Here is a 15430-nt window from a genome sequence, read left to right as displayed (position 1 = left end):
TCAATGATTCTTGACTCAGGCAGTATCCCATCTAGCAAATAGAAGGGAGCTCTGAGAAGCTATACAAAATGAAAGACTTCTAGAGGCAGAAAGGAACACATACAAGGAGTAGTAGCAAAAAGTGAATTATTTCAGGGAAGGTCATTTTCCTTTAGAAGGCAGTAGGAGGTCTATTTGGCAGATTACCTCAAGAGTGCTGATCAGATAATTCTTGATTGACTGGTGTAAGATTCCATTTTTGGGACAGACTAAGTTAAATCTTGGTGTGTTTAGACTCAACATAAGCAACTCCATTTGGGGCCTATTGTCTCAGTGTTAACAATATCAATTATGTGACTTAAAAAATACTCATGCAACATTATATTATCTTTGTAGAATAGTATAAAAATGTGTTGCTTACACATTAAATTAAATATATTGGTTCTTTGTAGGAGTAAAGGGTAATGGAATTTAGAAGAGAAATTTAAGGAGCTTTCAATTTAATTTCTTGTATTTTCTTTATTTAAACAGTGATTTCTGGGGAGGCCTGACTAGTTCAGTTGGTAAAGCATGTGACTCTGTGATCTCTGGGTTGTGAGTGTGAGCCTCTTATTGGGTGTAAAGCCTACTGAAAAAATAAATAAGTAGGGGATCCCTGGGTGGTTCAGCGGTTTAGTGCCTGCCTTTGGCCCAGGGTGTGATCCTGGAGTCCTGAGATCAAGTCCCTCATCGGGATGCCTGCATGGAGCCTGCTTCTCCCTCTGCCTGTGTCTCTGCCTCTCTCTCTCTCTCTCTGTGTCTCTCATGAATAAATAAATAAAATCTTTAAAAAAATAAGTAAAAATAAAAAGTGAATTCTAAGGCAAATATGATAAAATGTTAATATTTAAAAATTCTAAATGGCAATTATATAAAAATTTTAATTATATTTTCTGTATCTACATTTCTTTATAAAATAAAACCACTCCTAAGCTACATTGCAAAATTATGAACATAAATTATGTGTTTTTTGATCCTCAAGTGTAAACATTATCACTGAAGATAGGTAAGTAAGATGGTCTTAGCTCTTTACTGCAATATAGGCCTATCAGAGTGTTAAAGGTAACAGACCCTAACCTCATTCAAAGGTTAACTTGTAGGACAGCCCCAGTGGCCCAGCGGTTTAGCGCTGCCTGCAGCCCGGGATGTGATCCTGGAGACCCAGGATCGAGTCCCTCATGGGGCTCCCTGCATGGAGCCTGTTTCTCCCTCTGCCTGTGTCTCTGCCCCTCTCTCTCTTGGAATAAATAAATAAAATCTTAAAAATAAAAACAAAGGTTAACTTGCTTAGATCTAAGAGGAATCTCATGCCTTTCATTTTTAATTTCATGGTAGTTGTGAAAGACTGGACAAAAAGTCAACTCAATCTTCACAAGAGTAGAGACAAACCACATAGTCACACTTCAGTACTTAACATCCATTCAAAGATTTATTTATGTATGAGTAGTACTTGGTATATCAGGTAATCTTCCCAAGGATTATGTTGATTCTGTAAGTGTGCTTACCATTGGAATATAGATGAGCACACCATTGAAGAGTGAGTTTAAATTGTGTGTTTAATATTAAGTTAATGAGACTGAAGATACTAAACTTATGCAAGATACTAGTCTAGTGTACCTAAATATTTATTTATTTATTTAATTTATGAAAATATTTTATGTGCTCAATAATATGACTACATATGTGACAAATCTTATTTAAAAATTTAGGTTTCTATAAGAAGCAGCATAATTTTAACTTAGGTATATGAATATAATATTATTTCATCTCCTTGCAAAATAATTAGAAGGCATCATATATTATGTATGAACCTAAGAAGTACCAAAAATTGGCTCCCAAAATCAAAATCTAAGTTCTTATCTACACACATCTGCGTTACTCAACCTGTATTAATTTCCTGTTGTTGCTGTCAACAATTACCACCAGGTTAGTGGCTTAAAATAACACAAACTTGTTTTCTTGCAGTTCTGAATGTTAGAACTCCAAAATCTATGTGTCAGCAGAGCTATTTTCCTTTAGAGCTTCTAGGGGGAGAATCTGTTTCTTTGCCTGGGTTTTAGAGAATCCACCTTCATGCCTCAGTTTATGGCCCTATTCTTCATCTACAAAGGCAACAGTGTAGCATCTTCCAATTTTTCTTTCTCTGCTCTGCCTTTGTTACCTGTTCTGACTCGCACCCTCTGTCTTCTTCCTACAAGGAATCTATGATTATATTAGACCCATTCACATAATCTGGGATAATCTCTTAGTCTCAAGGTCCTTAATGTAATCACATCTGCTAAATCCCATTTACCATGTAAGGCAACATTCTCACAGGTTCCGGGGATTAGGATGTAGGTATTTTGTGAAGCCATTATTCAAACAATTACAACACCCTTTAAACTATTTTCTGGTGAAATATGCATGAAATTAAATGAACTTTTGGCAAAAAGTTTTGGTCCATCAACACATTTTGGTGATCACTGTATAACATAGTGATACTTAAGTGTTATGGGAATGCAAATCTGCATTATGATGTTAATATTATACAGTAAACCTCTGTAAGTATTGGCCCATAGAGCTAAAATAACTTTTGTAGGGACACTATACTATCTTTTGTTTTTAAAGGAGTAGTCTATTTAGAATGTGGTATTTTTGTACTGTAACTACATTGTATCATGGATAATGAATAGGACATATCTCAGAAGATTGTTGCAATTACTAAATGAGTTATTTTTAAAACTGTTAAAATGGTGACTGGCATGTAGCTTTTGCTAAATATATGCTTGTGGCATTTGTTAATATTACTAGATTCACTGAATTATCAAAAATCCTATTGGCTACATTAAGTAATAAAATTTAATGAAAGAGAAAAGTGCAAAAATGGATTAAAATAACTCAAAAGGACTGTGTGAGGTACTAATTAACTAGAGGATTAAGATCATAAACCCTTTATTCTTTCAATAAGCAGTATTGGGCACTTAAGATACCCCATTGTCTATTAACTTCAGGAACAATGGTGAGCAACTGGAGTGGTACTTACCCTTAGCCTACAGTCTAACTCAGGAAGATTGTTAACAGAGGAATAATAAGAATTGGGATGGAAGTTGTACAGGGTATCAAATTGTCTTTTATTCGATTCTTAGAGTTAAGCCAAATTTGACATTTTTAGAAATCTGAAAATGAATGTAAGAAATTTGCCCAGTAGACGGAGTCTAAATTAATTCTTAAAGCATATCTTTTTTTTTTTTCGTTTGTAAGAAGCTCATAAAGCCAAAGTGAAAGCTGGCTCAAATATAAAACAGTTCAGTTCCTTATGCACCTGCACACACTGATAGTCCCACACTCACACAAACATCCATATTTTTTGCCACCACCATTATCTGGAAACTCAGCAGTGATTGTGCTTCTCTTGATATCTAAAATCAAGAGAGTGATTGCGAAATAGGTAATGAGGGAGATAAATAGTACTTTTATGCCCTTTCTTAAAGTGGAAATATTTCTATGACTTGTTAGAGAAAAAAAAAATTACCTTATAGTACTAGTAGTTTTTCTTTCCCCCCATTTTCCAAAATGTTTCCTCCTTTCCCCAGTGTTTAGTAGACAATCCAGTACAAGTAGGTACTTTCTGATAGATTTCACATAGGAGAGTTTTGAAAACATAACAAGAAGGGTGTCTTAGTCCTTGTCCAAAATATTTTCTTGTTGAAAATAGAGAAAATTTTTGTGAAAGCTGAAATGTATGTCAGTTTAATTCATGCCTATCATTTCAGGTAAATAATTTCACCAGGAATTCTTCATTAGTAAAATCAGTGTTTATGGGGATGCTTGGGTGGCTCGGTGGTTGAGCTTCTGCCTTTGGCTCCGGACATGATTCCAGGATCTGGGATCAAGTCCCATGTCTGGCTCCCTGCAGGGAGCCTGCTTCCCCCATTGCCTGTGTCTCTGCCTCTCTCTGTGCATCTCTCATGAATAAATAAATAAAATCTTTAAAAAAAATCAGTGTTTATGTCACACAAGAAAGTAGCACATGTAGTTATTACCAGGGTTGAGAATATATAAATGTTCTTTATCTCCTCCTACCCATGCCCACCTTACTTTTACTTTAATAACCACTACATATGAATGTCCGTCTATTAAATCAAAGCAGGAAGTTGTCTTGTAACTCATTTTAAAAAATATTTTTTCTGTCTCACTTTTTACAGAAAAGTTATATGAGAAGGAAATGGGGAAACAGGAAATGATGTATTAGTCCCTCAAAGGTAGACCTGGAGCTCGCGTCCAGAATAGCACTGTGTGTGCAATAGTGAGCCATGCTCCCAGGACTGACTGGGAGAATATTATGCTTCTGAGCTAAGTGAAGAAAAACAAACAAAACCCCTGTCTTTTCTCTAACATTCTTAATTGCTTTATATGGAAATAAAGACCAAAAAGTTCACATCACTTTGAAATGTAGTAGGTGATAATATGAATGGAGAGAGGAAACAAAAGGCATGAATTGAAATCAAAAGCTTTCAGAAGCAGAGCGAATTGTGGTGACAATAGCATGTGTGGACACGGACTACAGTTACCATATAGACAAATCACACCAGAAATGTCAGCTTGTTTTCTAGTGTTTAGGGGCTTTCCAGCCTTTTAGACACACTGTTCTCCTTTGCGCATCTACATTGTTTTCTCCCCTGAGTTTTTTTTTTTTTTTTTGGTCTCACTGTCTACTTTTTACTATTTGTCTACTATTGATACCTGCACTCATTATTTTGGGCTTCCCGTTAGTGATTTTATTGCAGTATCTGCATTTTGTCATATTTGCTTCCAGCAGTGAGGCAAAGGGAAGGAAACCAGCCAGTGCTCATCAGGGGAAGTTGTGGGCTCAGGTTGAGGTTCTTTCAGCAAATCATACTGGGTCAAGGAAGATGATTGACGGGACTTCTTATTTTCTCTCTTAGATTTATTGCAGCTAATGCCCTGATGTATCTATCCATCTATCAATTGATAGATTGATCTAAGCCGTGCATCTATTTATTTTGGCATGCAGCTTTGCAATCAAGATAAACAATGCCTGAACGGATTTGATAAATCAAGACTGCTATTAAGATGAAAGAATCAGGACTCAGAAGAAGTTGAGACCAAGTTTAATGATGTTTTTGGAATGTGTAGTTTTAATAATGATATGCTTTCTTCAAAGGAATTTCAATTCAACTAAGTATGTAATGAAAGCACAGAGGAAAAAAAAAAAAAAAGAAAGCACAGAGGAGTGTTTGAAGAATCATTTAGTCTCCATCTAGGTGGCATGCTTTTGGATGGAATTACATACAATCTAAGAATTGAAAAAAAAAAAAAAAGGCCCTTGAAGACTTACCACAATCACTTAAAAAATATGTATGTCTGTCTGTGTGTGTGTGTATATACTATATATATATATAAATATATATGCAACATATATTTATTTATCTTTATATATCTTATGTATCATATATATTATATTTATCTCATGTATATATATATATATATATATAGAGAGAGAGAGAGAGAGAGAGAATATGTGAGCTGGGGTAGGGCATAGAGGAAGAGGGAGAGAGAACCTTAAGCATGTTCCACCGTTAGCACTGAGCCCATTATGGGGCTCCACCTCATGATCCTGAGATCATGATCTGAGCCAAAATTCAGAGTCAGGCACTTTACCAACTGAACCACCTAGGCATCCCACCAGAAAAATATTTCAACTATGTTTCTGTTTAAATTGTGCATAATTGTCTATTTAGATGTTTAATATTCAGTGGGATACCTACACATGAATAAGACATTTTTACATATACTAAGTTGTATAAATATATGTACCTGTGTAACAGGGACAGTATTTTTAAAATGATCATACCTAAATAGTTGTCTTATTTCTATTTATTTTTGTAGTGGAATTAAGCGGATTATAATTTACATAACTAAATGCACATGGGACTCCATATCTTCACATAGTATATTGTGTGGTAATACAATTTTAGACTGGCTCATTAGCCCTTGTGAGGCCCGGTGATACAGTATAGCAATAGATTGCTATCAAAGCCAAGAGGAAGATAAGGTGGCATCTTTTTCATGGAGAGCTCTAAATCCTCTATTACTTTGAAATCACCTCAGTAGCATATTTTAAAATCAAGATAGGCTGCCTTTCTGGTTCCCGATGATTGTTTTAATGGTGGATTTGACCATATGTGTATCAGATATGGAAAGTAATGTCCATTAAATGGAGTAAAAATGTTCTTTTAGAGAGGAAAAAAAAGTGATTTAAATTTTTAGATTCTCATGGGATCTCATTAAAGTTCTCTTTCTTTAATAGATTGTGCAGCCTAATAGTTATCAGGAATCCTGCAGTGCACATGGCTGATAGGTTAGTTTACACAGGATTAATTGTGTAATTTTGCGTCCAACCAGCATAGTGAACATTGATTTTTGTATTAGTCCCATGTGTTGTTGGTAAGAGAGATTCTGCTTTCTATTTTAAGGTAGTGTAACATTTCACTTTTTATTAATTATAATTTCTACCAACATGTTTTATGCCTGATATAATTTATTATAAGTTTTTCCTAATTTTTTTTCCAATTGCTATGTCCTTCAGAAACTTCATAATTTTGAGCACTGATGTGAAACAAAGTGGCAGGAGAAAATGCCTTTCACAAAACATTTTCTGACTGGCCAATTTCCCCACGCCTCCATCCATAAGTTGCCCAAATCTTTCCTTAGAATAGAGAAGCAATTCAGGCAATTCAGTTGCATCTATTCCAGCTATACTGTGAATGATTCATGCGAGAAGTAACCTGAGGATATTACATTTCTCAAAGCCAAAAATGTGAGTGTACAAAGACAAGCAGGCTACTCAGAACAGAGTCTAGTTTCTAGAAAATGTAGATCTCTAGAACCTCATATTTCCTGAAATATTTGTCTATACGGAACAAATAGAGAAAAGGGTTTTTTGCTTGAATTTTCCAGGTAATTAGGTCAGCTCTTTAACTACTACAGTTTACCCACCCTTTGTGGGTATGAAATGCCTATTAGGATTTCAGTGGGATCATTATAGCTGGATTCAAAATATGCATTGTTGAGAAAACAGAAAGTGATGTTGATTGCATGCAATTTAGGCCTTAATCCTTACACTTTTCTTGTCTTGAACTTGCAAATCAATTACCTGCCTAGGCCATAGCTACTACCCCCATCCAAGACTCCATTAGATAAAATTTTCCTCCCTTCATATCACTGTGGTTCCTCCAATAAAAGGAGTTGAACACCTCTTAGTTTTTGCTGCTTTTGTTTTGTTTTGCTTTGCTTTGGGTGGATCCTCCCTCTCCCTTCTCCCCCACCGGGAGTTTCTGCAGCATTATAAAGGCCCAATAAGGAGCTGTACAAAGTGAGTACTTAAAGTGTGTGCTGAGTGACCAACCGGCCCCTCCTGGAAGAACCCTCTTAAACACTGTTACCAGAACTTCAAAAAGGGGCTTGCTGCTGAAGGATCAAAGGATCTCTTGTATAATAAATTTGGAGCATTCACTCTAAAATGAAGAGAATAAAATGTCTTTTAAGCTCCTGTATGATGCCCGGATTATGTGGAGAGACTAAGGAAGTGGTGGTTCTCTCAGGCTTTTGTGTCATGTTAAACAGAAATAGATGAAAGCAAACGCTTAAAACTGACAAAATCCTGAGTAGGGAAGCTCTGGTCCACAGCTCCTTCACTGGTTCATAACAAACCACCAGCTGATGATTTGCAAAAAAAGAAAAGAAAGAAAGAAAGAAAGAAAGAAAGAAAGAAAGAAAGAAAGAAAGAAAGAAAGAAGGAAAGAAAAAAGAAAAGAGAAAGGATAAAGATTTCCTTTCTTAGTGAAGGACTGAGTTTGTTTTGTGTCATTTTAAACTATGCACCTTCACAAAGTATATACACCACTTGTTTTTTTGACATAGAAATCAGGTCTTGACATCGTTGAGAAAGGACTGGAATTGGAATCACAATACTGGGTTCTACACTTGACCTTTGTCACTTGCTGTGAGTGATATTCAAGAAGTAACTTAACCCTCTACATTTTATTTTCCCTCCTTTTTACATGAATCTAACAAATTAACACAAACTTGTTTTAAGGATTAAATGAAACAAATCTTTGTTAGAGTGTTATAAAAAGTAAGGTTTTATATTAAAATATAGGTAGTTTGCAATAAAATTCAATTAGACAATTAGAACTGATTATAGTTCTCAGTTTTGAGGATGAATATTCATTTTTATATTGAATAGTTCCAGTAATCCAGATCAGAGGTAATTTTTGAAACCATTGTAATTCTGTTCAATACAGCATATGCATGAAGATGTGTGTATGCTTCTGGATAGAGTCCTTAGCTTTCTCCAGATTCTCAAATGCATCAGTGACCTTCATGGGGGTAAGAACCCCTTACCTAGGTAAATCATCACCAATTTCCATTTTGCATTAATTGCTAGCACTGGTACTGTAGAATTGGGTACCTGAAGAGTGAGTTTTATTTATTGGTTTATATTTAAGAGTTTTTGTCTAATGGAAATTCTACTGGGGAAGAAAATCAGTGCAGATTGGAGATCTGAATAACTTTCCCCAATATTTTTAAAAAATATATTTTTGTTATTTCCCATAATTAAGGCAGATACTTTTTTTCTTTCCTCACCATCACCACCACCACTACCATCACCGTCTATTCCTCTTTTGCTTGAAATGTGTAGATAATTGCAGATGCACATTTATGGAAAACTGAAATAGACCTACCCCACAGGTGAACTTCTACATTTTATGAAATAGGACTGCATTAAATATAGTATTTTTCTAAATGTTGACTTTTAGTATCTAAAAAAATTGTTAATTAAAATTTTCAACTCGCAGTGTATCTTTAATTTTTTATTCTCTATCACCTCAAATGTATCTCATCACAAATGTGTTGGTGTCATCCTCAACTATTCTTTCAACTTATCTAACCCATTAGGAATTGTATTTTAATAAATACTTTCCAAAGTGTCACTAATGATATTCTACTCTTTATGTCAAAAATTTTTGAATCTCGTTATATTTCTGATTGACTTTCTTGGCAGGAGTGAAAGACCTGGTAACCTCTACTGGCTGACCAGAAAGTTATGCTTAGAATTCACATACTTATCTCTATAACCAAGAGTAGTTGGCATCTATCCTGTACTGAACTCATTGGTGGAGGCACTGGAGAGTCATGGTCTCAGCCCACATATTGGCAGGATGTTGCAAATTATTGATTTGGTCTTTGGAGTAACACCATTATGTTTGTATATCATTCCATTTGCACACAGTTTCCTAGAGCTCTTCTTACAGTATCAATTTGATCCACATTAAAGATATTTTGAGAGTTGTCATTGAATTTGCATATTGTGTTCTGCATTACCTTTAATAGGAATTAGCATTTTATTGTAGTAAGTTAGAAGTTAAATAGTTAACACTTAGAGTCTATCAATAACTAGCCTCCTTCAATTTTTAGACATCTTATTACATCTTTTTGAAGCAGTTTTAGATTCTTTTAAGTTTATTTTTTAGTCATCTCTCTACCCAGTGTGGAGCTCGAACTTACAACGCCAAGATCAGGAGTTGGTATTCTTCTGACTGAGGCAGCCAGATGCCTCTAGATTTTTTTTTAGTTATTGAGTAACTTAGTCATGTTCTGCTGCTTACCTATTTATTTTCATAGTTTTACAAATTAGGTTTTGTACTTAGATTTTTTTTTATACAACAAACTCCATTTACTAGTGAGTGTATATAAAATAATGGTTATGTTAGACATTATCTATGTTTAATTAAAATGTTTTATTTTTTAGCTTTATTGAGGTATAATTGACATATAAAAATTGTGTATATTTGAAGTGTGCAGTATGATTTTGTTTACGTATACATTGCCAATGACTACCACAACCAAGCTAATTAACATATTCACCACCCCACGTAGTTACATTGTGTGTGTGTGTGTGGTAGAAATATTTAGGATCTACTCTCCTAGCAAATTTCAAGTACACAATAAAGTATTATTAACTGTAGTCACCATGCTGTACATTAGCTTCCCAGAACTTAATCATTTTATAACTGAAATTTTGCACTCTTTGACCAGCATCTCCTTATAAGCACCTCCACCCAAGTCCCTGGCAGCCAGCACTCTACTCTATGCGTCTGTAAATTTGACTTTTTCAGATTCCACATATAAATGAGATTACAGTATTTGTCCTTTATTTCTTATTTATTTATTTATTTTTGTCCTTTAATGTCTGACTTATTTCAATAGCATAACATCCTCTGGGTTCATCCATGTTGTTGCAAATGGCAGCATTTCCTTATTTCTCTCTCTTTTTTAAAGATTTTATTTATTTATTCATGAGAGACACAGAGAGAGAGGCAGAGACACAGACGGAGAGAGAAGCAGACTCCATGCAGGGAGCCTGATGTGGGACTCCATCCAGGGACTCTGGGATCATGCCCTGAGCCAGAGGCAGTCCCTCAACTGCTGAGCCACCCATGCATCTGTCATTTCTTTCTTTTTTATGGCTGAATCATATTTCAGTGTGTGTGTGTGTGTGTGTGCGACACTTAGGTAGTTTAGAGCTTGCTTATTGTGAATAATGCCTCAATTAACATAGGAATGCACATATTGCTTTGACATACTGATTTCATTGACATTATCTCTGTTATGTGGTTTACCATTTATAAAATCTTATTGCCACTCTGTGAAGGTGATGAGGCAGATTTTGTTAGCACCAATTAAAAAAAAGGAAGATGCAGAAGTTCAATGGTTGTGACCTACTCAAGGATACAGCTAGTGAGTACCACAGTTGGTGTTTGTGTTCCCTATCATTTAACTTTACATCATATCTAGAATTTTCTGAGCTATTTTACTCCCTTCTCCACTCAAAGACCTTCTCTGAAAGGAACTAAGGAACACTTAAAATTCCTCCTCTAAGGTAAAGGGCTCAACTCAACTGATTTTGTCTAAGATGTTGAGTTGAGCCCTTTACCTTAGAGGAAGAATTTTTCTCTTCTCACTTCTTTTCTCCCCTTTTTCTTTACTTCCCAATGAACCAAGACATCCAGCATCCTTGGAAACCTGAGTTTTATGAGAAATACAAAAATATGAACTGGAATTACCATCCTGACACATGAGTTTCCTACTAAAAATCCACAATAGTCTTCTGTTCCAAGATGAAATTTAATTATCTAGTCATGACACCCAAGGCTCTTCACACTGTCATTGTAATCCAACTTTTCAGCCTCCTGTCTGTTTTACCTGCTCTCAGCCCCCATGTTCAGCCTCTGAAACTTCACATATCTTATTGACTATGTCCTGATTTCCTAGGCTTCTCAGTTTCTCTCCAGATATTCCATAGTGAGTCCCCCCACCATGAATGCCATTCTTTATAGCTTCATCAACTGAGCCCCATTTATTTACCTAGCTCAAATAATTGTGCAGCTTTATTTATGCATGTTTATTTTGATGCAAAAAATAACTCATGATCATTAAAAAATATTTATTAAATTAGATCATCTTTAATCTCTCCTTGTCTCTTCTAGTGTTAACTTCCCATTAAGTTGTAGATACATATTTTTTGGGGGGCAAAACTGAGCTCATATTCCATCCAAAATTTTGTAGTGCTTTGTTTCATCTAATTCTGTAACATAAGACATTTCTCTCAGCATGTGATATTCCTCAAAAATACAGTTTTCTGGGCAGCCCGGGTGGCTCAACGGTTTAGCGCCACCTTCAGCCCAGGGCCTGATCCTGTAGACTGGGGATCGACTCCCACATCAGGCTCCCTGCATGGAGCCTGCTTCTCCCTCTGCCCCTTTCTCTCTCTTTCTCTGTCTCTACTCTCTGTGTCTCTCATGAGTAAATAAATAAAATCTTAAAAAAAAAATAAAATACAGTTTTTTGATCTACAAAGTCATCTAATACACAGTCTATTCTAGGTACTTAATTATTTCTCTATTACTGAGCATTTAGATTGTTACCAAAATTTTATTGTTATAAATAAAATGATTTTACATTAATGTTTGAGCATATATCAATATGTTATCTAAACACAAGGAAGTTTTCTATTTATGCGAAGATTGGCTTAAGCAGAAGAACATAAAATGGTGTGTTAGATTTTTCAATAAGGTAAAATGTTTATAATGTTATATGAAGATACACAGTATATGATGTTTACCTATTTATTTTTTTTTACCTATTTGTATGTATATGTGCATATGTGAGTATAACAGTAGCTGAATATTGATATATTAACTGGGGGGAATGCACTTAGTTTTTGACAGATGATTTTTATTTTATTGTATATATGCATATGTGTTTGTGTGTATTTACACATACATACATACATATGTGTGTATGTATGTACATAACTTTGTATTTTACTAGATCTCTACAGTGGACATTTATTACTCTTAAAATAAAGAAAAAAAAGAAAGAAAGGAAACAAAAACATAACCCACAAGTTATCCACCTTAACCAACTCCCATGTCCTTCGGAGCCTTTCCAACATGAAATCATAGGTTAAAAAAATGAGTTTCTCATGGCTGGCATGTAAAATCACTTGAAAATTATTTGTATCCTAAAGTTCACTATGGTGTGAGACCTTAAATAACTATCAATACTAAAATACAGACAGTACTGAAAAATATTGGGAATGTGGATAGAGTACTAAAACTTAGTTTTCTTTTGAGGGAGAGTATAGCCCTAGGTGTGCTTTGGGGATGATGAGGGGGAAGCAGAGATTCTGAGCCTCATAGGCCAATGGTGCAAGAACAGTGGGGGCTGATCAGGGGTTGAAAGCTGTTTGAGCAAATACTCTGACCAAAGCAACAGGTGGAATGGCTCAAGCAGGAAATTGGGAATAATATCCTGGGATTGGATTTGTTTAGACAAGTTCCTATTCAGGGACATAGGGTTCTCCATTCATGGGTGTGCCTTGACCACAGTGCCGGACTCCAGAGCAGTCAAGTAATGAATACTTTGAGTGAATGAACAAAGATGCCCTTGTATAATGCTTTCAGAAAGTCCTAATAATAGCGATATTGACTTGTTTTCATACTTAAATGTGCCTGAAAGACTTTCAGGCTAGTTTTCATATATACTTTAGTATGACTTTTAATGACTTGGAATTTCATTCTTTAGTCATGACTGAAAATATATGTGCTCACTAGGCTTGCAGCCCTAAAGAACAATAGTCTGGTTTGAAAATGTTCTATGGCTATGACAATACCTTTGGTAGTATTTGAGACTATCATGATTATAAGGCTGTATCCTGGAGAAATGGTTTTGTAATTATGTAAATTCTTTGTGCTTCAGTTGCCTTATCATTAAAATGAGGAACTTAAAAGCAAAAAGTGAAGTGCCTGTCTCATAGGGTTGTAAGGATAAAATGAATTCATATAATACAAAACAGAACAGTGTGTGACATACAGCAAGCCCCACATAAATTATCCTATTATCATTACTGAATGAGCCTGACCTTGGTATTAACTTGACCACAACCACCTGACTTGATCAGTCTTTAGTCAAAGGAGCTTTGCTTTTCTTATATATGAGATTATTATCCCATACATTTTGGATCATATACAAAAGCAAAGTGCTCCTCCGTCAATTGTGTTCAGAATTGCAGATTTGTTAGTGACATTTGTACTTCCTAGGGAGACAATCTACAATTGTAGTAGAAAGTAATATAAAATCAGAGCTAGATCCTGTTTGAGATCCAAAAGATTATTCAATTTCTTAACATAAAACATTGACATTTTTGCTTATTACTTTCAAAACCATTTCAAACATGGTTTCATTTGATATAGTATAATTGACAGAATTGAGAAAATAAACAATGCCTCTCTTCAGCATACAGCAAGATGACAAACAGGGAATGGGTAAGGTCCATAAAAGGCACTTCGGCCTCTGATATATAGGACTATTAAGTTGTATGATTGGGAAAAATAGCAGCTTCTTCCTTGGTGTCATGGAGGTCTAATCCAAGCTTTGTGATTTGACTAGGTAATGTGGTTGAATCTTGGATTCCGGGATGGTTCCGCTACCTTCGTGTTCATGGTTGGAAGATGACAGGTGGTGCCATGAGGGTCCTGTGCCTTGTAAATGTGGCATGTGACCTCTCTTCCTGCTCTACCACCCTGGTATAAGGAAGCTTCTTCTCTGAGAGGGATTCTTGTAGGGGATCCTTTTTTTTTTTTCCACATAAACCTTTTGTTTTATTTATTTTTTTAAAAATTTTATTTATTTATTTATTTATTTATTTATTTATTTATTTATTTATGAGAGACAGAGAGAGAGAAAGAGAGAGAGGCAGAGACATAGGCAGAGGGAGGAGCAGGCTCCACGCAGGGAGCCTGACGTGGGACTCGATCCCGAGACCCTGGGATCACATCCTGAGCAGAAGGCAGGTGCTAAACCTCTGAGCCACCCAGGGATCCCCAAACCTTTTGTTTTAATAAATAAGACATATTCATGGCTTAGGTTTTAAATCACATTTAAATCACATTTAAATCACCCCACCAGCTCTTTCCTCAGGCAGGTAGGATTCCTGAACAATTTGGACATCAACATCTTTTTTGGTGGCAGTTTTGTACACAGGAATCACTTTTGGCACTGCAGCCTTTACCAGAGGGAAATCCTGTTTCCCGCAACAAACAATCATTCTAGGCTCCAGCAGTTGGTACAAACCCTGGAGGACCAGTCCATCCAGCAGCACTTGGTACCTGGCTGTATCTTTTACCACATTGCTGAGTCTCCTTTTTGCTTAATTTAGTAGGTCTATAATAAGGTCATCTCTTGCTCCTTGCATGATTCATCAAATTAGACATCTGAATTTTCTTCTGCTGCTCAATTTGCTTTTCTTTCTTCTCATAGTATTCCATAATCTTCAGTCTTTGGGTTTGCACAAGACGACCTTTCTCAATGTTGAACCCTTCCTCTGCCTTCGCATCTATTTCCTCTGCTTTCTCATTGGCTTCTTGTTCAATAAAAGCCATCATATGCTTAATCTGCTTCTGCACGTCAGCATCACTGAGGGCCATGGCCAAAGCTGTGCTAGGCCAGAAGGCCACTGGCTCGAGCTTAGCCTGGAAGGCGGCGGGGGAAAGCAGGAAAAGAAAATCCTGTGGGGGTTTTGGCTCCCTTTGGTTTATCTTGTAGGGTATCCTGTAGGGTATCAGTCATCTTGATCCTTACCTCTCAGATAGCAACAGAATAAATCCTGGCCACATTTGATTGCAGAGAAAACGAGGAGTTGCATAATTTCCCCCAAGGTGACACAGCCAGGAAGTAGCAGAGCTCATTCATTTAAATAATTATTGACCACCTGCTGTGTGCTACATGCTGGACTGGCTCAAAACCCCAAAGTTCCTGAGTGTAATTGATAGCATTGGTCAGATCC

The 15430-nt window shown here is 35.9% G+C and overlaps 1 protein-coding gene and 1 pseudogene across 12 annotated transcripts in view; one reads left to right on the top strand and one right to left on the bottom strand.

Annotated features, from left to right (window-relative positions):
• CHL1 (cell adhesion molecule L1 like) overlaps positions 1-15430 on the top strand; it is a 195426-nt gene that overhangs the window by 25235 nt on the left and 154761 nt on the right. The window lies entirely within an intron of this gene.
• Positions 14537-15120, bottom strand: LOC112662972 (V-type proton ATPase subunit E 1-like; annotated as a pseudogene).

The sequence above is a fragment of the Canis lupus genome, chromosome 20 (assembly GCF_003254725.2).
Source record: "Canis lupus dingo isolate Sandy chromosome 20, ASM325472v2, whole genome shotgun sequence".
Classification (NCBI taxonomy): Eukaryota; Metazoa; Chordata; class Mammalia; order Carnivora; family Canidae; genus Canis; species Canis lupus.
The sequence above is the reverse complement of the archived record's forward strand: the minus strand, read 5'-3'. Positions and strand labels throughout refer to the sequence as shown.